Source organism: Anticarsia gemmatalis, chromosome 9, assembly GCF_050436995.1.
Source record: "Anticarsia gemmatalis isolate Benzon Research Colony breed Stoneville strain chromosome 9, ilAntGemm2 primary, whole genome shotgun sequence".
In the NCBI taxonomy this organism is placed as follows: Eukaryota; Metazoa; Arthropoda; class Insecta; order Lepidoptera; family Erebidae; genus Anticarsia; species Anticarsia gemmatalis.
Genome location: NC_134753.1, coordinates 12,663,615 through 12,688,183, shown reverse-complemented (window position 1 = coordinate 12,688,183; position 24,569 = coordinate 12,663,615). Strand labels below are relative to the sequence as shown.

The following is a 24,569-nucleotide window of genomic DNA, read 5'->3' as shown; positions in this document are numbered from 1 at the left end:
ATATTTTTGTAATATACTAATGTATGTGCTTCTATATATGTTTCTTGGTATCTATACAGAGACGCCATCCAAAGTTAAACGTATGTTTTGAAAATATCTGTCGTCTTGCCATTTTCCGACTTTTGGAGGCTACCCCAGTCTTAGCGTGGAGTAGGCTAAGTTGAACAATTTTTATTTTAAAGATGAAATAACTACATGATACATGTATTTATCTCTGAGGCCGTCAGAATTGAAAATCTATTCTTATTTTGATGCAAGTAGCCGGTTTTTCATAGGAAGAAACAAGTACCGGCAACACTTTTTCAATTAACACAATAAGAAACATTTGTTGAAATAAACTTTAAGCAAAAGTTTAAAACCTAACAAGACAAAAAACATCCTCAAGTTCAGAAACACAGATAGTTAATCGACTAAATGTAAAATCGATTTATTTTACGCGTCATAATAATCGTAATGAAATAAACTTCCTCTCGTTAACCGACTCGATTATAATCATTTCCGTCACAACTTTATTTATGTTCAACAGTAAACGTTTATGGGTCAATCCGACACGATCGAAAACCCAAATGAGTAACAAAATGAATCAATCAAAACCCTTGAAATTTCATAATTTGATTGAGTTGTAAACATAAATAAAGGCTGTAAATAGTTAAGTGTAATAATAATGAAGAGTAAGTTATAACTGGAAGTAAATATACAATAGCCGGCTAATAATTAGGGTCGGTGACAAAAATTATTGTAATTTCCGAATTCATAGTGATACTTTATGCGTACAGACATTAATCACGACTTTTCCCCATAAGGGTAGGCAGAGACCAAAGATTTTATATTACAGAAAATATTTATACAGTATGATACATAGGAGCAATTGAAACTACTAGGAGTTTCTCGAAAATTCGATACTATTCTCGTAATTGATTACGAATAACAAACCTAGCACTGTTTAAAAGATAGCTTTAAATAGCCCGTCTTCAACGTACATTATATTTAAGCCTGTAGAAGTGTGTCTAAATTTTAGGGCACAATTATTTTGCCCTTCGTTTTACATAGTGACACAACTATGCAACTGTTAGATATAAAAATGCCTTCTAATAAAGACTACCACGTCTGTCTCTAATTTCCAAAGACTTTGATGTGAACAAGTGTTCATTATAACTGAATATTGCTTAACTAACCCACTGTGCTGTGTAGTGATGCTTGCGAGAATTGGCCACTTACGGTGAATAGGCGTTAGATGACATACTAGTCGACAATTTATTTTTGCCTCACTGTAATATTTTTTACAGTTATTTTATTAGGAGTCAAATTATGTTATATTTTACTTAGAATTTCGGTACTAGAAATGTGTACTTATATATTTTTGTGATATAAAAGTGTTTCATATAATATTAATCTAACAACTTTCATCTTAAATTGTTGTAAACAAAATTACACAACACAAAAAATTGCAAAAACAATAAAATTTCCCCTTTTTTGCCCCAATTTTAAAAACGCTTTTAAGCTCTTGTAATAGAGGCTACATTCCCAAAATTTTGTTCATCTACCCGCAAATAAATGCTTGTAAAATTGACGGATACGTTAACGAACGAATAGGTCGGTTCAAAGTAACGCTTAAAGAAAAAAAGCTAAAAAAAGTGGAGCCACATTTTCTGCTCGACTGGCAGAAACATTTGCTCACGTGGGCGCAGGCTTTTGAAATAGGTTAAGTTTGTTATTCGCTTTGATTTTGCTTTTGTCTGTTCTTGAAGGGATACTGTAGGAATTATTAAATATATTTTTTTACGGTTTAGTAAAAATGCTTTAGTTATATCGTTCATCCTTTTTACTTGCGTGGATGTGACAATTCGGGTTGTTTTGTTGGAAATCGATGACGAATGAACAATTATTTTCCACAATTACAAAGAAAATATTAGTCCAACCTGTTTACCACCAAGTACTAGAATTTTCTTACAATCAGATGATTTGTTTTTTTTTTTGTTATGAAATGAACAATTATGGCAGCGTCGCTTTATGTTGCGACTGTTAAGTCATACAATTATTTTATAGACCGTAGAGTGTAAAAAGCTGGTTTATATGCTGTTGTTAAATAAATTGTAAAGTTGGTTAAGATTAATATTAAAAAGGTCGTCTTTTCTTAGTACAAGATAGGTTACGCCAATCACGCTTGTTAGGTAGGTGGATTTGGCACCTCTTCAAAAACTATTTTGGGATTTTTAGGGCATTTATTCTTTACGACATTTTCGACTAGACCTTGAATCGTCTACTTAGTTAGCAAATAATTTACTCGTAGTTGTCATACTAAATACTGCATACTTAACTACTGAAGTATTTAATGGATAAGACGAACACACCAATATAGAATGAATGAAAAAACAAAAAGGAACATGAGACATTAATTAATTTTATTTTTGCTTTTAGCAAACACCCACACACACAAAAAATACATTTAATAGAATTCGGTATTTTTCTCTCCATGCAAATGGTATGACGTAATACGCCCAAAAGAAAATAATGAATGACTAAGCTTCTTGAATGAGAAGCCTCTAAAAGTAGAGATCGCAGTAGGTAGAGCAAACGCCCACAACTTGCCAACGTCAGTATCAAGTTTCAAAGTGATAGGGGACTATAGTCTCTACATACTCTACATTTGTAGAGTCTATAGCATTCACCGGGCAGAGTTCCAGTTCCGCTCTGTAATTGAAATCATTATGAATACAAATTTGTTACTGTTAGACGCCATTATGTAGAGCCAAAGATAGAGACAGTGAAAGTAGGTTGTTGTAACTATTTGTACATTATTGACTCTAGATAGAGCGTTTACGAACGATATTGTGTTTATTCTGCGTTCTTCGAGCTTTTTGTTGTGCGTTAAGGCTCTATACTAAAATTCTACGAATATTGGTTAAGCGAAAGTTTGTGAAAATACAGTATAAATATTTGTTACTTTCTCCTTGAGGGAATTGATTTTTCTAGTCACAATGTGAGCACATAAATGTAACCTAGGTAAATAAAGTAAAAATCTCGAAGTTATGTGGATTAATTAGTTCTTATGATAGCACTTATAAAATCAATTTTTAATTGATATAGCTGGGAAAAGCTTTTAATATGTCTGCGGAAAAAAATTCTATATTTACTATTACTTCATAAGTAGGTAAATGTTTGTTAAAAAGTTATTTTTATCTTATCGGTGGTTTTTTGCCGGTCGCTTTTTAATTACAAAATGGTATTTTTTCGCTACGTCGTGTGTTACGAAGTCGGATAAAGTTCATATTTTCGCTTTTTTATGGTACAAAAGTCAGTACTTTTTTCAATTTCATAGTTTCTGTATGACCGCGATAAGAATATAAAATTCCATCGTTATTTTATATATCAGGTGTGTATTTTACTTTCTTTTTTATTTTATATTATTTACAAACATTATAAACACTAACTTTAGAATATTTCCAAATAGTAGCTCGAAGTTTAGTAATAATCCCGATAAATCGCAATAGGCTCTCCCCTGAAACATGGGTGCATTTTTTACACCCCTGCCTACAATTTAGGGTATAACAGACGTGATATTGTATAAATACTATTATTTAAGAAGAAATAGACAGCTATTTTTAATTTATACGTTCATTAATCAACGATATGTAACAAGCTACTAAAATTATTGTCTAGATAGCATGTATGCGTATGTACCAATATTTGTCCCAACCATTGGCCCCAACCCCCAACCATTATTCGCCAATGACAAACCCATCAAATTACAACCCCGGCCGATGTAGACACAAAACTGTGAATTTCTTCGTTAATCCCTTCAGCCCTACAGCCTTTACAAATACGAAGGCTCTAAATTGTTATGACGTCATACATGTTGTGGCTCAAATAACCTAATCACAAGTTTGTGAGTACATTCTTGTTAGCATTTGTTTGCATTTGATAACTGAAACGAATGTTGAGTATTTTTTATTTGGACAGATTGCAGTAGATTTTGACTTCATGGTTTAAAACAGGCCGAAAAATGTTAATAAAAGCAATTACTTTTTTAGTGTTTGTGGTGGTAATTAAATTAATCTATCAAATGCAATATAATTACTAAAATACCAAACAATGGCTTTATATAGTCGAAAATGACATTGTGATTCTGTTGATTACAAATTTAATCGAAATTAAAATAAATACACATTAAAATTCAACTCATGACTAATTAACTCACTAAATGTGAAACCAAACATTCAACACAAAATCGGCCTAACAAAATCAAACATTTTTGATAAACACAAGTGCACACACACAAGTGCTTGAACACAAACACACACATAACTGCCCCACATACGATGGTAGGTAATTAAGTAAGGCTGCTGATTGACGGCCGCTTGATTGCGCTCGACCCGATCTACGCTTGCTATGATCTTTACTCACCCTATGTATGTATGTTTGTGCGAATGGGGAATGTGTGTGGGGAGTCGTTGCACAGATTAGGTGGTGATACAAATGTGTTGAAGCTTAATAAGGTTTTGGAATGCATACAAGGATTACAAGTAAAAATAAAATTGGGTTTGCACCAAATTCAAGAACAATGTGGCAAATTCGGTTTGTTGTGATGTAGAGAATAGAGATATTTCGGTGTTTATAGAAATAAACAATGCGCTTTTAAATACTAAATATATGTAGCTGATAAACATTTAAGAGAACTTAAGCTGTTTCCCTATCTATAGATGTTAACACCTAAAAATCAGTGAAACAAATCTTTACAGATGTTTTGCATCAACAAGAAAATTTAAAAGATTCATTCAATCCTATAAAGTATTTAGCATCAAGTAAATATCAGTACGTACTAGACATTGACTTTTCAATATAAGAGAAAATCATCGGTATCATCATTCTGTGCTTGTGATTTTACGATGCCTTCGCCTCCCGTTTTTTAAATTATCAAAATTAATTAACCAACGTCTATTTTTGCATGTAGCAAACTTCAAACAGTACCAATTTTGGAAAACACAAAATCTTCATACAATGTAGCATTTAAGCCTCAAGGCAAACAGTATCAAAGCTATATTGATCTAGTACAAGCCCCCGGCGTGGCCTGCGTAGGCGGAGCGTAGGAGAATAACACGGTTAACGCAATTATCAGTTCACTGTTCTTTGTTAACCCATGTTTGGCTTAATTGAAAGAAAGTAGGAGGGATGTGACGTCATGATGATTTTTTGGTGCGTTGGAAATAAATTTGATACAGAATTTTCTTGGAAAAAAAAGAATCAAAAATTAAAGCTGATATAAATGCTGCGTAGTGGTTTGTTATCACAATACTAAGACATGACTATGAATAATATTCACATCTAAGTTATTTTCTTGAAATAGTTGTAGTCAAACGTGTAGCAGAATTAAATTGTTAATGGCGGCGTACCTAAAGCAATATACCGTCTATACCGGCCACGTTACCAAACTGAGCTACTTTCGAGAATATTTTAATAGAAATAAGGAAAACAGAGTAGCACTTTGTCTGAACCAGGAATCGAACGCTAAACCTTTTCATCAGGTATCGCAAAGGCTCAGACAAAGTCAACTCACGATCGACTTTAAAAAGAAACACCGAATTCTTATTAACAATAATTTTACTTTCAAAACCTATCTCAAGCACTTAGATTATTATTAACTATCAGTATAATAGGAATGCAAGGCTATTCTCTCATACATGTAGGAACTGAAACTTGTTTCATTTCAGTCTAATACATTGCACAGAGCGAGTTACACTTACTAACAAGCTTATAACTTGTACAAGATTATTTCACAAGTTTCTGATGCATTGTGGATTTGTGATGCAGTTATATGCTTTAGTATGAATTTTAATGATAATCATATATAGAGCTCATACTGAATTGCGCTAATGCAGTTAGTGGGTTAAGCAATCTTAGCGCGGACAATCCATAGATGGGTGGCCGCTTGGATGTATTTAAGTTGCGTGAGTGGGATACGTGGAAGGTTGGTTTGGGTAGTAAATTAAGATTAAGCTATATCCAAGGTCTTTTGGGTGGCTTGAACACATTTGCGATAAATAAATAAAAGAGATTTTTTGTGTTCTGAGTACCATTACCGTATCGCGTCAAAAAGCTTTTGCATAAAAAATATCTTGAATTACCTTTAATTAAACTTATTTGTTATCATTTATAACAAATAACAGAAATAATGAGTAACCTGATCTAAAATAACTATTTCGTTTGTATATTTTTTTCGCTTGAAACCCGATACCCGCACAAAATAACGGTGGCGTTGATTTTTGTATTCGCAACTCTGTATTTTTGCATTATGTGTCAATACAATTAAATTGAAAAAATAATGTTTCATTTGTATTTTTGCATTATGTGTCAATACAATTAAATTGAAAAAATAATGTTTCATTTGTATTTATTCAATTATATTGGTATATAATTTGTCATAGGTAGAGCCCTCTAAAATCTTCTGAAGTTTTTTAACGGTTTTCCTGTTACAAAACCCTTTCTTTTACAAAAATAACGTAAAGGTTTCTTTTTAACTTAATTTTTACGTCATTAAACACGTTGTCTCAGAAATATCTGCTTGAGTCATGTCGCTATGACGCAAATAACCTCACGTGGTGCTAACAATACATTACTTGAAAGCAGAAGAAATGTAGATCTACATTCAATAGTACCTACAAAATTTCATATTTAAAAGAATACTAAATATTTTTCGATGGTTATTGTTATAGATAAAAAATAATCTAACGCAAAATTATAACCTTTTGACAGTTTTGTAGACAAGTTATGTCAGTTTTCCTAGGAATTAAAGTTGTCAATACCTTAAAATTTCAGTCCAGGTAGTTGTTCATATCTGCTTGACTTCAATTAGATAAATATATAAGACAAAATATAGCATTACCAGTTAATTCTAATTAATTTGAAAAAATCTACCTCAAACGTTTAGAAGATTATTCACCTTTCAAACTACAAACATCAATTAACAATTTAAAACTAACAAAACAAACAAGAAAACCAAAAAAAAAACTAAAAGCCATCAATAATAATTTACAACAGAGAAAAAGTTCATTCAACTGTATCGTAGCAACGTGCTACGACGTAGCGGCGTAGCAGCTGTAGACATTTTATTAACCGTTTTGTTAGACAGACACCTACGTGTTTGATACGTTTATTTTTCTCTTATTTGTCTCTAAGTGATTCGTATTGGCATTATTTCGTAGTTTTTATTGCGTATATATTTCGAAGCACGTAGTATGGTAATAAAATTAAAACAGCTTGTCATACTCGGAAATATGTTTTGTCGTATTATTTTACGAAGTTATTTTGCAAAGATATTGCACTGATTTTTTACAAACACTTTTACAACATTATTTATGTTTTAAATATTGAAAACACAGACTGAACACAGTTGTATCTGTTTAAATTACTGATTTCTCAGCTACCTAATATTACGTGTTAACTTATAAAAATCCTAAACTCACTCAGTTTGACACAATTGTATAAATACAATAATGCTTTTACCGACACCATACGTTCAATCAATGACAACTTGTACTGTGGAATTCATAATTTTTGACCACAAAACGTCCATTGTATGGTAAATTGGAAAAAAGTTATAAAACCACGAATATTGCGTTTCCGTTATGTAAATGGTTTTTCTGGCCAACTGAGTTCAGATTGGAAATAGCTTCTAGTTATTGTGTTGCGTTTTTACAAAACAACCTCCAGGCTACACGAATACGCCAAATTTTGATTTAGTTTTTCATAAAAATTACAAAAGTAACAAAAAATAATTGATCAACCATCTACTATTTTCACGTATTGGGCAGAATTAATCTCCCGCCGTTTCATAGAAATTACCGTTAATTTCCTGGAACTGAATATCAAAACTTCATAATTGTACCTTTTTTATAAACTCACCACAAACAAAACTATTAAACTATCTTTTTGTTGTTTCGTTCAACAAAGCCAACAAAAACAAAGCAAATGAAAAAAATATTTCCTTTAAGATTCGATTTTCGACCCTTGAACCAAATTGAAAAAAAAAATCCTTTCTATAAACTCTACCTTTAATAAACTATATTCATTTATTTATATAGCAAATAACACATAAATAAAGACCAATTCTACCCAATTAACGGACATAGAGACATTAACTCTATCGGACTCTATCTCTGCGTATCGGTTGTGTGCTTAGTTAATAATGCCCCTTGTAACGGCTCTATGTGAGGTCAAGGTCCAAGGATGTGTGTGACTATACTCACGAATTTTGTGGCTAGTTCCTTTTTAGTAGAGCTTAGGCCAATAATTGTAATGTATGCCTTAAAACGAAGTTATTTTTTTAGTTAGTAAAATAAAAAAAGGTTTTTAAAATAATAATTGTAAAAATAGTTTAATGTATCAAACATCAAGAAAATATTTAGTATTCAAATGTTTTAAGAATTACTTTTTATTTAACATTCCAATGTACGAGAAACATTAATTTATTAAAAAAAACATTTTAAATTTACTGTTACTTTACCAGAATCATATTTGAAACTACATAGAAGTGCATTCAATTCAATCGGTTTTACTCTCTACTCTGTTTCATTTCATCTAAGTCCTTATCGTTATCACTATTGACACTGAATTGGTCCTAGAACAGCCGCTAGAGGCGTAATTGTGACTAAAACCTTATAAATATAAGCACAACAGTTTATCCCATAACTATAAATCCATAAATTCCTTACAACAGCGTAATAATCGAAGTTCGGAACAAGTTATCAGACTTATATGAGTTTCGTATAGCGCATACATTGGCGGCACATCGAGGCTTGCATGTGTGCACTATCTGTCAATTGTGAAACACGTGCGAGGCTGTAGGGGGCGCGCGTGTGTGCGGCTGCCGACGCATGCGCAGAGCGCCTCGCCAGGCAGAGTAAGGTGACGTCACGGAGACACGACCACCCGCCAGTCGACAGCCACCGACGGCCGCGCCACACGCACGCCGCTCCGGCCACAGACGCCACGCGCGTAAACAACAATAATAACAATCCAATATGAACGTACGCTTATGATACCCATCGCCGACGCGTAAAAAAAACCTTTTCGGTGTATTTAGTTACCTTTTGATGTATTCATTTCAAATATAATATATAAAAAATAATTACAAAAGTTGTGTGTTGTGTTGACTTAGCGGCGGTTATTGCTGTGTAACAAAATCGATTATAAATCGTGTCTTTTTAGTGCCATTTTTTATTCTAAAAAGTGATATAAATAGTAGTAGCGCATACGATACTTATCGCCAGTACAAAGTTTAATATTTCATTGCCTTCACGCCTCTAATATAGAATTTAAAAATCTCTTAAAATAGCCAAGCTTTCAAGTGTTAGACGCGCTAGTTAGTCGAAAGACTTAGTCAAATATTATTATAGTCAGGTTTATAAATATATCATTATCAATGTCTCTCATTTGCGGAGGTAAGTTGAGAGGTTAGACGAGCCATGAGTTGTTACACGTTAGCCCTTTAAAATCATTTTTTTACTATATTTACAAAAAGTTCGCGACATTGTCTGACCGGTGAGTCATAACATGAAAAACAAACAAATTACCGTTCGCCCACTGGTTAGGTGACTGACGTTATTCGACAAAAAACACAACAGATTTATGATAAACCGCAAACGAGTGGAAAGGCCGGTGTTTCAAAAATAATGTTGAAAACTGAAGTCAAAGTGAGGCTATGGAAATGTGTTTAAAAGGCTTAAAAGCTTTCTTGAGTTAGCACAGACGTTAGGGAAATGTAAGAGGAAAATATTAAAAATTAAGACAGACATGTAGATCTCTCAGCGGTTCGCGGTCTTTGCTTTTACTGAATATGCTTTAGGTTGAAGGAAATTAAAACTGAAAATGATACTCCTTTTAATGAAGTCGTAAATCTTAAATACATTTTATTTTGTAGAAAATTTTACTTAAAAATCCTTCTTTAAATAAAACGACGTTGTAACTAAACATTGAAGTCCTAAGTAAATTAAAGAAACGTCTTGGCACAAAACAATATTTGACAGGTTAACAACCTAATTTAACCTTCACGAATGTAATCATAAAGTTAATTATTTCGTTAGTAGTCGTAATTCACAAGAAAACCTTGGAGATAAGTGCGAGGCAAATAAATTTCGTGATGTACTCCGTGTCTCGGTTTTAGCCTACCGACTCGAAACTTGTTCGAGATTTACGACCATTCTAACTATATTTGACCTGAAAATTAATTAGGAGTCCACTGAATCTTCCTCGGAAATTGTTTGTGAATGAACTTTCGATAATTAAACTTGCCTTTTGTTAATAAAAATAATGGGTTTATGGTTTCGGTGTTAAAGTAAAGTGAAATTAAGTGTTAAAGTTTAGTGGGGTAAATTAATTTATTGCTATGATGCATTAATTTTATAAACGATGTAATAAAGTGATAAAATTAATTTTCTTTCGAATCAAGTAGAAAAGTTTAGTGTGTAAAAAATCTCAAAAAATTAAAATAGTATTTTCTAGGTAAAATAGACATAAAAAATAATACTGATAGGAAACTGCCGCAGTACATAAACATTATACCGTTGTCACCAAGCAATAATATCAAAACGAAATCCGTAGCCAAAACCTACCTTCATAATAAGATTTCAATTAAGATAAAGTTATTTAAAATCTAACGGATGCATCAAATAATAATTCGTGAGACTTTCTTGGCAGATGCACTCAGTCTTGGATAAAAGTCGCTTGCGAAAATAAGTGTTATGATTCGACCAAACGATGGAAAAATATTTTGGAAGTTTATTTTGATGAAGTTTCGTGTAGTGTTTCTTATAATTGGACTGTTTTTGTTGTTGGTGTAGATAAGTGTATACGGTTGTGTGATTTTTGACCAGTGGGTGATAAAGTGATTTCAAGTGTTAATAGATGTTTTGTGCTATGTTGTGTGTGAGTGCAGTGTTATAGTGAATGAAAATAAAAAGACAATTAACATACAATAAATGAATTTTTAACCGTGATAAAGTTCTTAGTGTTGTAAATCAAATCAAGGCAAGCGTAGCTAGTATGTCATTGACACATAAAAATAATCGAAATAAAATATTTTTATAAATTAGTATTTGCGTAATTGTTAAATAACAATATTTTTAACGCGAATAATACTTCTACTACTACTACTTCTAATTCGAATGTGTCATGATCTTTAAATGGTGAAGAAAAAAATGTGTTTATAGAGACATTTCAATGACAAAAGTGATTTTCATAAGTGATGATCGCAGTGCTACAATAAAATTCCATTCCCAAAAAACTCTTTCAGGCATTAGTGTGCTTGTCCATTTTCAGTCCCTATAAATAAATAAGTCAACTATATTTATTATTCCTTATACGGCGATTTTTCCCTTGAAAAAGGACTCGAGGGATTTTGATAAAATAGAAGAAATCTACCGTATTTGGATCGACAAAGCGATTTAGCTGGGCCTCGACTTTACGTAAACTTATTTAAAGGGTCAAATAGATTACTGAATAAAGTTCGATCTAGAAAGGACTGAGAATAAAAAATATTGCTCAATTTTTTTGGAGTCAGTGTAATCGTTGTTTGGAAAAGTGAAAATTGTTTTAACAGTTAAAGTGAATCTTAAGTGTTTCTTATAAGAAAAAAAAATAAAAAAAGAATTATGTGCAATGTAGACGTAATGTGTAAAAACCGTATTTACGCTTTCAAAAATTAACAAAGAAATGTGTAAATATAGAACACGTTTCATATGAATCTTGATAGTGCTAAAAGTGATTACAAAAGCAATAAAATCAAAACAATTCTAATACAACCGGATAAACAATGATAAAAAAACTTGAATGTCTAATAAAATGAAAACATTAATAGCAAAATAAACAATTTAATTCCGAAGAATAAAGAAAATACCCCATTGTGAATTTAAACAAAACAATTAAAAACAAAACAGATAATGTCGCAACAAATTTCAAACAATTTATCTATAATAGGTAACGATGTTTTTGTTCAATAACTACTGATATGATAACATCACTCATACGTGTGATAAGAATCGAACAATTTGTTCAACATAACATTGTAAGTGGCTAACGTGTAAAAAATTCATGGCTTTAACCAACTGCGACAACAAATGGATGTGTTTTGTGTTTGTTAAAATATACGTAAGTAATGTTTGGAAAAAGTTATCAGTCATTATTTTGGGATATACAATTTAAACTATTTTCCGTCATGTAACATTAACAGCCTTTTAAGAATATTATTTTTCGGTAGGATAAAGACACCAAAAAACTAAAAGTATACTTAATGTTTTCACAAATAAACATGCGATACCAATGCACACATCTTATAATAAACAATTTCACGGTAATGTAATAATCTAAGAAAAGCAATCATGTTCCAAGAATAGAGTTGTAGATCAAAATAATTTCAGTTTTCCTTCCAAACACCATCATAACACAAAACCAGACAAGTTTATTACCCGTCAACATTGGTCGCACAAACACGACATCCATTCGACCAAAGACGACAGATCATTTCTCACAATTTGACAGTAATCCCTGATATAACACATGCCATATTATTCCACGCTAGGTCTAGTCGTAGCACGTAGCGACGTAGACGTTTACTTGCTACGCCGTAGCGCTACGCGAGACTATGTTGGTTTTAATCCGCTACGAGCGTAGCTGAAGTGTCTTTAGTTGGAGGCTTCAAGGACAATAGGTGTTCGGAGGCTCTACGAGTTTAGTAATGGTACCTCGTTGTACAACTAGAATAAACAGGATGTTAATTGTGTTTCTTACTGTATGGAGATAAGGTTTTCTAGAAAAAACTACTATTGTTAGTTTTCTAAAAGCAGGAACTAAAGTGACTATATTTTTTTACATTATAAAATAACAAATACAAAAAGTTTGTAGTAAATGTTTTAGCCATTTCTGCTACTATATCACTAAAAACTACTCAGTAAATAGGTATAATAGACGATGATCGTTTTATTCGTTGTTGTGAACCTGCAGCGTTCATGACATAAGAAAAGGCTAAGAATTTAGTAGTAAACATTGTGTATTGAACAGTGCATAAAAGTATACTCTAGTGCTTCTTCTCCCAAATAATAAATATTTAGGTTTATATAAACTGTTACATGATGGAAAATTCTGGAACAACGAACACAAAGCAGATCCTGTAACCGCGTATGTAATAGGTACATAATTTCAGTGCAAAATATTTACATTTCAGAGCCGAGCGGCCCACTGATGTCTGAACCAATATTGAGCCTGTACAAATCCCCGTTATCAGGTATGATCGTGGTATCACTGATAAGTACGACTAGTGATAATGTGATAAGTTATATGTGATCGGACTCATGTTTTACTGTATACTGTGGTGTGTATGTACATTTAATATAGAAATTGAAAATGTATTTACGGTTAATTTTGCCGTGATACAAGAATAGTGGTTTTAAATATGAAGTGCAACACAATTTATCTCGTAATTCGTTACTTACGTATGTAGCAGAGTGTTTCCGTTTTCATTCGGGAAAACTGTTACTTATATAAATAACTATAAGTGCATTCTTTTACGCTTCGTTTGCCGTGGTATATTTTCAGATATACGCTTAATATGTTACATGATGTCATAACTATGTATATGTTTCTTAAGTTTAAATACGTTTCCACGGTTCGAATATTTTACAATTTAGATAAGGGATACGGATAGACCAACATAATATGCTATGTATTAGATTTTGAAAGTATCGAATATAAACTATGTATGACCTATGTTTCTATTGTTAGAAACATTACCTTATGTATTATGTTTGTGAAGCCTCCGTTATCATGTATCACTGATAGATAAGTCGTGATAACAATGTGCTACTTATTCATGTGGTACATCTATTTTGTGATTAACGCATGACGTTAACTTGTTTTTGTTACGGTCTTGATTTTTTGTTCCGTAATCTCGATGCTATAGATGCATTTGTATTGAGGGTGTGGAAGTTAAAAAATATCATATAGTATAATATTTATACAATATAGAATAATTATAGCGCAATCGTATCTCAATCACATAAAGAAAGAAAACTTAAGGAAATTAATTTTCTATTAAGTACATCAATATTCATGGTGCTTTCAACCAAGCGCAATTAGTGAGAGGTTGATTTAACAAGAGAATTTAAGACAAAATTTTCATAAAATTCTTTATCCATTTTTGGAAAGCTTATACTTAGAGGTATATTGAAACGTTTTTTTAACCCATTACTGTGCCTCTGCAGGGCAAGGGTCTCCTCCCAAACGAGGGAGATAGGAAAATTAAACTAAAAAGTTATAATCAACTTATAATAAAAACTATTTCTCTATATATATGACCTACTAAAATCCCCAATATTCACTTGAATTAAACAAACATATCACGTGCATAAACACATCTGTTTCAAACGTGATGCCAATAGATAAGTTACAGGTTTTTGTACGAACGGAAATCGAACTCACGACCCCTTCCCTATTAGTATGCATCTGCGTTAATTGGGTCATGGAGATAACACCTATTTAGATAGCGGTCATGATTTTGCTGGGGTGTTGGATAATTTTTGTTTGTTAGTAATGGCGATAGTAAATATTGATTAAAAACAGTTTCATAGCCTTATGGAGTAAGTTAGCATGACGAGATGATTTCGCCTGAATTTTATATATTTTTTGCTAACATATCTTCTAAGTTATTAGTCGCTATCTCTTACCTGCGACTCTGTTTGCGTGGACTATGTTATAAAACCTATATATTAATCTTGTTAATAAGCTACAAGACTTACCTACCGCCTATGTATTTTGATACATAAGCTACAATACAGCTAAATTTCATGAAAATCCGGCTGGTATTTGGTAGTATTGCCATGATTGAGTAACTATAAATATCTATCCAAACTTAAGATTTTAAAATACTTATTATAAATTAATCTGGATTTTGTAAAACAGGTTGAAAGTAATAAGAACGTCTAACCAAAATAATTATGGGATTTTTTGCGTTGACCACATAACAGAAAAACAAAATTAAAAAACACATACAAAATTCATGTATTCAAAATTACCCCATTCGCAGAACATTTCAATTTCATAACCTATAACCGCTTACCCTTCTTATATAACGTCACCCCTTTGTAAGAACGCGGGATATACATAATAATATGTATTATAAGGAATATCTCATTTCCTTTACAATGCGAGCTGGTTTCAATTAAATGTGAAGAAAAAGGCTTGTTATGAAGTGAATTTTTCGTTCCAGTTTTCGAAAGAGTTTTATTATGATAATATATTATGTGTATTTAGCCTATGGGTGATTTGTAATTTGAAATAGAGTAACAAGTTAGACGCGGACGTTAAAGTTTGTTTTATTTTTAACAGGTAAATCGGGTTGGGATAAACACTCAAAAATGCTTCTGTTTATTATGTCTACATTATTTTAATATTTTTTTCTTTAACCCTGAATTTGCTGTATTACGAGGTTTAAAACGTGAGACTTATTTACCTAATAAATTGCTTTAATTAATCTTTCTAAACCGAATAAATCTACTACTACACGTCACACATATTCTTTTAATCAATTAATATAACAAATTGACTAAACTATATAATAAAAATATACACTTCGAATATATTATTAATTCTCAAACACAGCTTAACCAACGAAAAAAGTAACTTTCAAAGCAATAACATACTGTACTTTATTATCTGCTGTATACATTTTTTACCTCGAAAAATATTCCATGCAGATGTCAATCACATGTGCAATATATATCATTTTATCAGCAGGCTTACTTCTGAAACTCGAAGACAAGTCTAGTCGTATGAGATTCGAATTAATGTCAAAATCGTTTATTTAAATTCCAAACTGACGCCTGATAAAACACTGATCTAGCAAATTAAAACAATCTAAAACTTAAATAAACTGAATGAAAGAATCCATACTTAGGACATTATAAATTTGCGGACTACGTCGTAATCAAAAGAGTCAGAGTATATAAGACCGTAACAATTTGTAAATGCGAGCGAGCAAGTGCGTTTAAATGACTTATCGTTGTTCGCAAGTTTGTTGTTTGATTCCCGATTGTAATTGGTTTCTTCTAAAAAACAATATTAACTCATGTATTAGTTTACAATTTGAGAAGTCGATTGACTTAAACTCGATTTTGACACGATATAATTCGCATTCGAGTGTCTGTAGTAAGCCAGGAGGTTTATTTTGTATACAGTAAACATGCGCGGCCGGTCTCGTGTCATCAATCAAGCCTTTCAATTTATTACAAAAATGCCTAAAATCGTTCGACGAGAAATTTTCAAATTCCACATTTTTTCTACTATTTTATGTATGAAAGTTTTTAACTAGAGTTGTTTTGTTATAAGTTTGAAAATTGATTGCGTGAGGTTTTTGTGTTGGTCAAAACTGTAGAGAAAAGTTTGTGTAATGTTATTTACATTAACGCTATTAAAATTAGAGTACTATTTATTTTCCCTTTGAGACGTATAGCTAGGTTACAGAATATTATGTTTTCCAAATAATAGATTTGTATGTTAAAAAAAGCTGAACATCTTTTCAAATATTTACTAAGCTGCATTTAAAGCAATTTTAGCAGGCAAATAGACCAAATAGCAAACTGTAAATGGTGACCAGAGATAATGATTACAAATCAGAAGGATCTTATGGCTCTTCTTCTTTTTAAAAGTAGATACAGTCTTTGCAAAAAACCCAGAGTCAAAAATGCCTTCACAGAATTAATTGAACAATTCATTTCATTAACCATCATTAAACTAAACAGAACAAGAACACATTATAGCAGCATCAATATTAAAGTTGATGACAGTGCACCACCACGGTAATCACTGTGGTCGAGCCGTGACCACCACAAATTGACTGCATTCATGTCATACTGAAAATTTGATGACACGTCCCCTGAACGTATTTATTGCTTTGTGGTTCAATGTTATTGGGAAAATGTTTTTATGGACTGTTGAAAATTTTTTGGCTATGTAGTTGGTATGTTGTTTTTGTGGGCCTGTAAAGTTCAGCTTGGTATATAAAATGGTAGTCAGTATTTAAATCGATGTTATTCTTAATTTTATATAGTTTGGACTTTAAGCGTCTGATTTAATGCTACTCTATGTAATGACCGTGAAGCTTATAATTATGAAAATTAAGAGAGTTATTTTGCAAGTTATACTTTTTGTATGTTAAAGTTAACCTTATTAAACTATAAGAACATCACAGATAACATCAGGGGAAACTATTCTGCATCTCCGTGTTTCTTTTCATATCTTTAACAAATGTGAAGTTATAATTGTTATATAAAAAATATATTAAAAGCACACTTATCCAGATTTTCATACCATATTAACACCGTGATTGACATGTAACTTACATACACGTACTTTTAAGAAATTTTCATGCAAACAAACAGCCTAATCAGGTTCTATAACAACGAGCACATCATCACAAGATTGGATATAGAACCCACATCAGGGAACTTTCTCATATTTTTTACTCATCTTGAAGTCAATTGAGGGTTCGGGAATGACATGGAAGGTCATTACTGAAGGCCCACGCTCCGGGTCACCCGTTCAGTGCCAGTCGATTACATTTGTAATTTGAAAAGAAAGTAGGACAGACAGAATTACGTACAAATGTCTTGGGAGAGGTAATTTATTTTTTCGTATTGCGAAGGTTTTTGTGTTCAAATTGTGTTATATTTGAAGTGTTTTTGGAGTGATTGATTTGAGTACTTACAAGAATTATAATGAATTAGTTACTTATTAAAATTTCGTTATTATACAGCTTACAATTTTAATGAAAACACTTAAGTGTTTTATTGTTTTTGTGTATGGTATATCACTCTAATGTAACACAATTTGGATCTAACTTTCAATATCTAGAAACTTTATTCTGATTAGGGCACACGATGAAACCTACATAAGATTTTTTATATCACTAATACTCTTATGAGCATAATATTTAAAACTATAATAAAATCACCGAAGATACCGAAAATATTTTAAAGGACATTCGAATTAACATTTGTATAAACTATAATTCAAACTTACACCATTTAAACACCAAACATTCATCCAACATTAAATGCAAACATTGGCTCCCAAGACCGAGTCATAAATAAAAGTACTACGAAATCGACAAATTTAAACTACCGTTGATACTAAAGTTATTCCATTAACTAACATCCCATAGACTTGTGACAAACGCGATATAGTTCTGCAGTAGATCATCAATGTCGAATAATTTTAATGTAGTTATTTGAACGAAAAACTTTTTGATATATTAAGTGGTAAGGGTTTAGTTCGATTTCGTTTGGCAATCGTATAGTTGAGAAGTTTAAATGGGTTTTTTGTTGGATCTAGGATATCGTAGTTGCACTTACCGACTTATTAACAATCTTTGACGGGATTGGTTAATAAATATAATGCAAACATTTTGAAATAGGATACGAATGTAATTATTTTTTTTTATTACTCTCGAATGCATTTGGAAGTCCTAAATGACTTGAATGTAGCAAGTGAACTTATAGAAAAGATAAAAATGAAAAAATCGATGGAAATAATATTCCTTTACGATCGGATAAATCTAAAACCAAGCATCTAAAATCTAATAAAGAGAAGTTACAAATTAAGACAGAAGACAACCTAAGACCGAGCAAGACACCAAAAATAATTAACAACGTACTGTCCATCCAATTTAGTTCTAAAACACTAAAAAACATAAGGCGTCAGACTTTCCCTAACGCTCAGACAACAACAATTAAACGAAATGAAGACAAAACGCTACCCAAAAATATTTACACAGAGTAATAAAGTCTTTTAAATAAAAAGCCTTTTCCAGAAGGTTCGATCAGAGATAAGGCTGCACTCACAATGAAATTCTCAAAGAGTTGAAATTGCCCAAACATAAATTGTGGAGAATAATTTTGTCCCCGACTAAACTTTTTTCTAAGAGAATTATGGTCGAGATTATGAGGATATACTGTTTTATGCAGATGCGTTTATTAAAGAGGAAAACGTAATAAGATTTTTTATATTAGGTGACTGGATTATTTTGAGCTTAGACAAGCGACAAAAAGAGCTTTTCGTTGTTTTCCTTATGGACGAGAAAAAATGATAAGTTTTACGCATAATATATCTTAGGTAAAATTAGAATACAAAACAAATTACATACGCACGTAAAACTTTTCCGTCTTGAATAACATTTATATAGGTACGCATATTGTTCCAAAATATTATATCCATAAAACATAACACTTTGAAAACGGTACATCGAATACTTTCTATACGAAAACCTTCATCCAACATCAAACAAAATACCAATCGAAGTACGACACCTGTCGTATCAACGCCAAATTCATTTCGGACCGTACTCAATCAGGCGCTAAAGGCAACTCCTTGCAATCATCGGAAACACTGAATAAATCTAACCGGATCCAAAGTACATAACCAACACGAGTAATAAAAAGAACCTCCGCTATCTGCAAATCGGAGAAAATTATAAAATGGGATTTCATTTGTGCTTTAATTCTGATGGGAATAAAATCCTATGTGACTTCCCGACCTGAGGGAAGGCTACGATAATTGAAATTTTTTTCTCCAACCCGAGTGGTCCGCAAAAACTTCGGTCGGATGAAGATTAATGTTTTTTCTGTGGTTGTTATTGCAAATTAGTGGAATTTCTGCTAAAAGTTCCTCTCAATTGAGCAAAAGATTTATACAGGCTTTTTTTTAATAATGTTGATCTATGAGCGTTCTGGTATGTGCTTGAGTATTTGGTTTAATGGTTTTCTTGAAGATCAGCAATTTGGTTAATGGGTAATGAGGTCATAAATTACGCTGTAATTTTTATGTTGGCCTAGGATAAAACGGCGTGAATTTTTTTAAATATTTTCTTTGTGCCAGAATTCCTAGCAAGCTGAAATAAATTAACTTAATGGTTATCGAACCATTACTTTCAGTATTTTTACATATGTTTGTGCACGGTATTCTAATTCGGGACCTGTATCATTGACTACAAAATCTCTTTTAGTTTCTTCGTCATAAAAAACGCTAATTCAGACATGCTTCAGCGGAACATAGCTAAACAGCAAACTAATTATATTTGAATCATATTCAAACACCAAAGTAAAAAGTTACACAAACCCTGAGCCGTCGTTTCTAATCTGAACTAACTAGTTTAGTGTACACAGTATTACGCCAGTTATTTACCATGGCTGACCTTCGTAAGGTCAATGACATTTAACGAGCTTTCTTGTTAGCAAATTAATTGTATTTTTTGTAACACCTTACCTGATTTTTCATAGGTTTATAGTGTTTTAAGGTATAGTAGGTATATTGTTTTATTTTTGGTCAGCTGTGGTAACTGTATTACGAATTTACGATGCGTTAATCTGAAATGTAAATCCTTCCATACATACCTATATAATATCTCGGCTGTTATAACCGAAGGTGTAGGCAGAAGTTTATGAAATACAACTAAGTCACAATTCAAATATAACGAAAAGATTAATGATTCATGAGGTTAAACTACAATTAATTGAAGTTTGGAATTGACTAAAAATTATTGAAAATTCGGGTTGCAAGTTTGGCCATAACATCAGTATCTACCGGATCCGCAAATTGGATGTAATCAACATAGGTACCAATGCCCAATCAATTCTAGGCCAAACCTTTAAAACTGACATGGCATTGCCAAGAAAAAAAATACAAAGTTACTCATATACATATTCACCCGGTTGCCATACCCATAACTGGCACAATTTTCATTCAGTTCCTGAATGAAACGGAATTTTTATGAAAGCGATGTTGTAAATGATTTAACATTGGCCCCATTTACAGCTGTTAGTAGGTATTTGCTAAGTCATCTTCCTTAATGATTGTAACGTCAACACGCGAACAGTATTACCACGGAATAAGCATCGTGCTGTTTTTATTAATTGCAAGTAAAAGTAAAGAATTTTCATGAATGATTATAATCATTTTTTGCTTATTTTTTAGGCTATTCTTGCGATATAACGTGACAATTTTAACCCGTTCCTGTCTCACTGCTGGCCAAAGGGAGACTTTGCATCCCTTTAAAACTTATATACCAAATTCCCAGGCATATTAGTTCCATCACGGTATTTCGTATTAACGTTAGAATTAGTTCCATTATAATTATATTATCTAAACATATAACAAAAACGCAAATAGCTTCGAAAAGCCACTGGTCTGTTTGGCTACGAACCTTCAAATCACTTCCACGAGAGGCAAATGTATAGGATTTAGGCTTAGTTAGGCTATCAAAAGTTACCTCCAATAAATTATCCACAATTGGTTTCAACATTCTTAACGGCCAGTCATTAAACAGTACATTGGATCGGACCACAGACACCCTGTCTTATTTATTTTCCTACTGAGGGTAATTCTGTAGTATTTATTGTGTGTCGTCGTACATTTGTATCAAGATTTATTTGAACGTGTTACGGACTGTTTATTGGACATCATTCTTTGGTTTTCGTGGTGAACTTTATGCCTTTGGTGTTTCGAGTGATTGTTAGGATGCCTAGTCTAGGATACTTTAGTTAGTTTCAAGATATATATGTAGGTCTTTGATATTTGTTTTATTTTGGGATATAATATGTCAAGTGTTAAACAATTTATACTGTATCAGAACTTGGTTTCATTAGGTATTGTACGTACAATTTATTTTGTGTGCTGTGACGGGTTATGATGTATTTAAATCTTTTATACAGTTAAAAGCAAAGTAGCATATAAAGAATTTTGTGTAATAAATTACAGGAATTTTTATTTCAAAAATCATCAAACCAGAAATATTGCTGTGTAGATAGAAGCGTTGCAAAAAACCAAACTGTTCTTTAATTATGCAAATCATCTGGTTTGGTAATACTTTTATCAGTACCTCGATTCTCTACCTCTATCGATTACCGACAACCGGCTAGCTATCGAAATTTTGACATTTAGAATGTACTGCCAAAGTATTTCCTACGACACCCGTCAGAGGCGCTGATCAGATTTTCATACAAAATTTCTCGATGACAGATCGGTTGTCGGTAGTCGACAGTAATAGAGAATCGAGCTACTGAGACGATTTTTGCTTGAACTTAAAATCGTTACCATTTCAACGTACACTTGCTATTAAACCTCGTTATTGAAACCGTATATTAAACACATATGACAATAAACTAGTCATTAGTTAGTCATGAGAGTTAATCATAGCGTGTGCGGTGTACAAATCACGTGGACCTATCATTTGTACGTAAAACACATTAATAACTGGTGTTGATGTATCGTTCAGTGGCCAGTGTTGCCACGTTGTGGAGCTTGTTTTATAGCTTAGGATGTATGTCATTATAATGTTAATTTGAACAAAATATTTGGTAGAAAAACGTTTGATTTTGGTACAACGACAATTTGTAATGCAATTTAGGTAATGGTGAATAGCATGGCAAAATTATAAATATTCTTAATTACATTAGACTTTAAACTTTTATTTTGAAGCTTATATTTTTATTTAGTATGTTTTTGTATACACGTGGGCTAGAACATTTTGATTATGTAGTTCTTTATATTTCAGTCCCACGAATGCTTTAAATGCGATAGTTAATAAAGATGAATGTTATATTATCATGCAAATGTATTGAATAGATTGATTCTCGAAATGTCTTTAGTAACGTACCTTTTATCCAAGTAAATCAATCCACGCAGGTATTATAACCAAAAATCTTCTGACGCCAACGAAGTCCATTTAACTTTGAGTTTTTTTTTTAGTTTAGTCACTTTCTGTACTTAGTTATTAACACTAAATTTCAAATTCTAACAGTAAATAATATAAGAGTCGTGTAGTACAAAGTGTAGGCATTCAGCGTTCAATAATTAAAGTGCAGTGTTCCCTCACAAAGGACGTAATTACCTCACTAATTACAAACACTACGGTAAAAACAAATTGGTCAGTTTTTCTTAGAACTTGCCTCTAGTTTTTTTGAAGAAATATCGTTAAAGGTGTTAGGTGTTTTAGTAGTAAAATGATTGGTTGTTTGTAAATTGGATGAGATGGTTTATGTGTTTTTTTTATTTAGAGCTATTTTATTTATCAGACAATGATTTTTGAGGAATAATTACGTAATTTAAAAATAATATTATAATCGGTCCAAAAGGCCGAGTTTATTGTTTTACTAAGTTGTCTGACGATAGAGCAAGGTCAATCGTTAATTTAATTTGATAATGGTGAGTTTTTGATAATGTGTATGAATAATGTTTTGCATACAAATATAAACTCACGTCGAAAGAAATAATTAATTTGATTTCCAATGTTATGATGTAGTGTTATGTCATGATATTATTTAAAGTCATCTAGAAAAAATAGTTTCTTTTGTTTCCACTTAAAGTAAATCTTTTCCAAACAAATAAAAATCCTAACTAGATAACAATTATCCGAAGCCATTCAAGCCCATACAAATAAAAATAAACAACCAAACAATTTAACAGAAAAACTCCGAATACCCACAAAAAAGATTACGTTCAAAAAGCCTAACAATACAACGTAACTTTGCCGCGTAAAAACTGGCAAAGTTGTAAGTACTTTTAGTTTTTTTTTTACAACACTTTAAGACGGCATACAATGGTGTACAAACAAAATGTCAGTAAGTTTTGTCATTTTAACTTTTCTATTGAAATTGACGGATTTGCCCGATAAACAGTTGTTTGTGACTAACATGACTGTGTGACTAAAGGTGTGGGTACATGTGAGTTTTAATTTGTAACGGAATTTTTGTGTTTGTACTTCTTTTTGAGCGACCTACAGGCACCTTAACTACTTGGTAAAATTATAAGATTTTATGCATTTATAAGCAGTATGTTTTTAGAGCTGAGATATAAAAGTTTTGAAACGTAGGCAACACATAGAGCAAACCGATTTTAGTAACATTAAAAAATATTTGACATAATTATCTTTATGGTTGTGCAAACGATCGTAAGGATATTTTTCTTGCTCGAAGAGGGCCATGAACTAATTACATTTGTTTAAAGTTGTTGAAAAATAGCGAGTACATAAGCTTTAAAAGTAAAATTATGAATTACTAGCTGACCCGCGCAACTTCGCTTGCATCACATAAGAGAGAATGGGTCAAAATTTTCCCCGTTTTTGTAACATTTTCACTGGTACTCTGTTTTTATTGGTAGTAGCGTGATGATATATAGCCTATAACCTTCCTCGATAACTGGACTATCTAACACTGAAATATTTTTTCAAATCGGACCAGTAGTTCCTGAGATTAGCGCGTTCAAACAAACAAACAAACAAACAAACAAACTCTTCAGCTTTATAATATTAGTATAGATAATTTTCTTGGTTGTCGTAAGGACGTATCGTAAAGATTCTTTTCCTATTCAATTACATAGTCAAAAACCTTTACATTCAATTAAAACTTTATAGGGGGACTTAACTTATTACATCTATTTAAAGTTGTTAAAAAAAATAGAGTAAGCGTTAAAAGTAAAATTATGATACAGTGTGCAGAATGTAGGCTGCACCTCTCCGTTAATAAATGCTGTAA

The 24,569-nt window shown here is 32.0% G+C and overlaps 1 protein-coding gene across 5 annotated transcripts in view; it reads left to right on the top strand.

Moving 5' to 3' along the window:
- bru3 (CUGBP Elav-like family member bruno 3) overlaps positions 1-24,569 on the top strand; it is a 797,460-nt gene that overhangs the window by 154,815 nt on the left and 618,076 nt on the right. The window contains exons 1-2 of one of the 5 annotated variants that reach the window (XR_012959609.1): positions 8,949-9,437; positions 13,214-13,273. The exons of the other annotated variants lie outside the window; for them this stretch is intronic. The gene's annotated coding sequence lies outside the window, so the exon portion shown is untranslated. Of the gene's footprint in view, positions 1-8,948; positions 9,438-13,213; positions 13,274-24,569 lie in introns of those variants that run through there. 5 annotated transcript variants of the gene reach the window in all.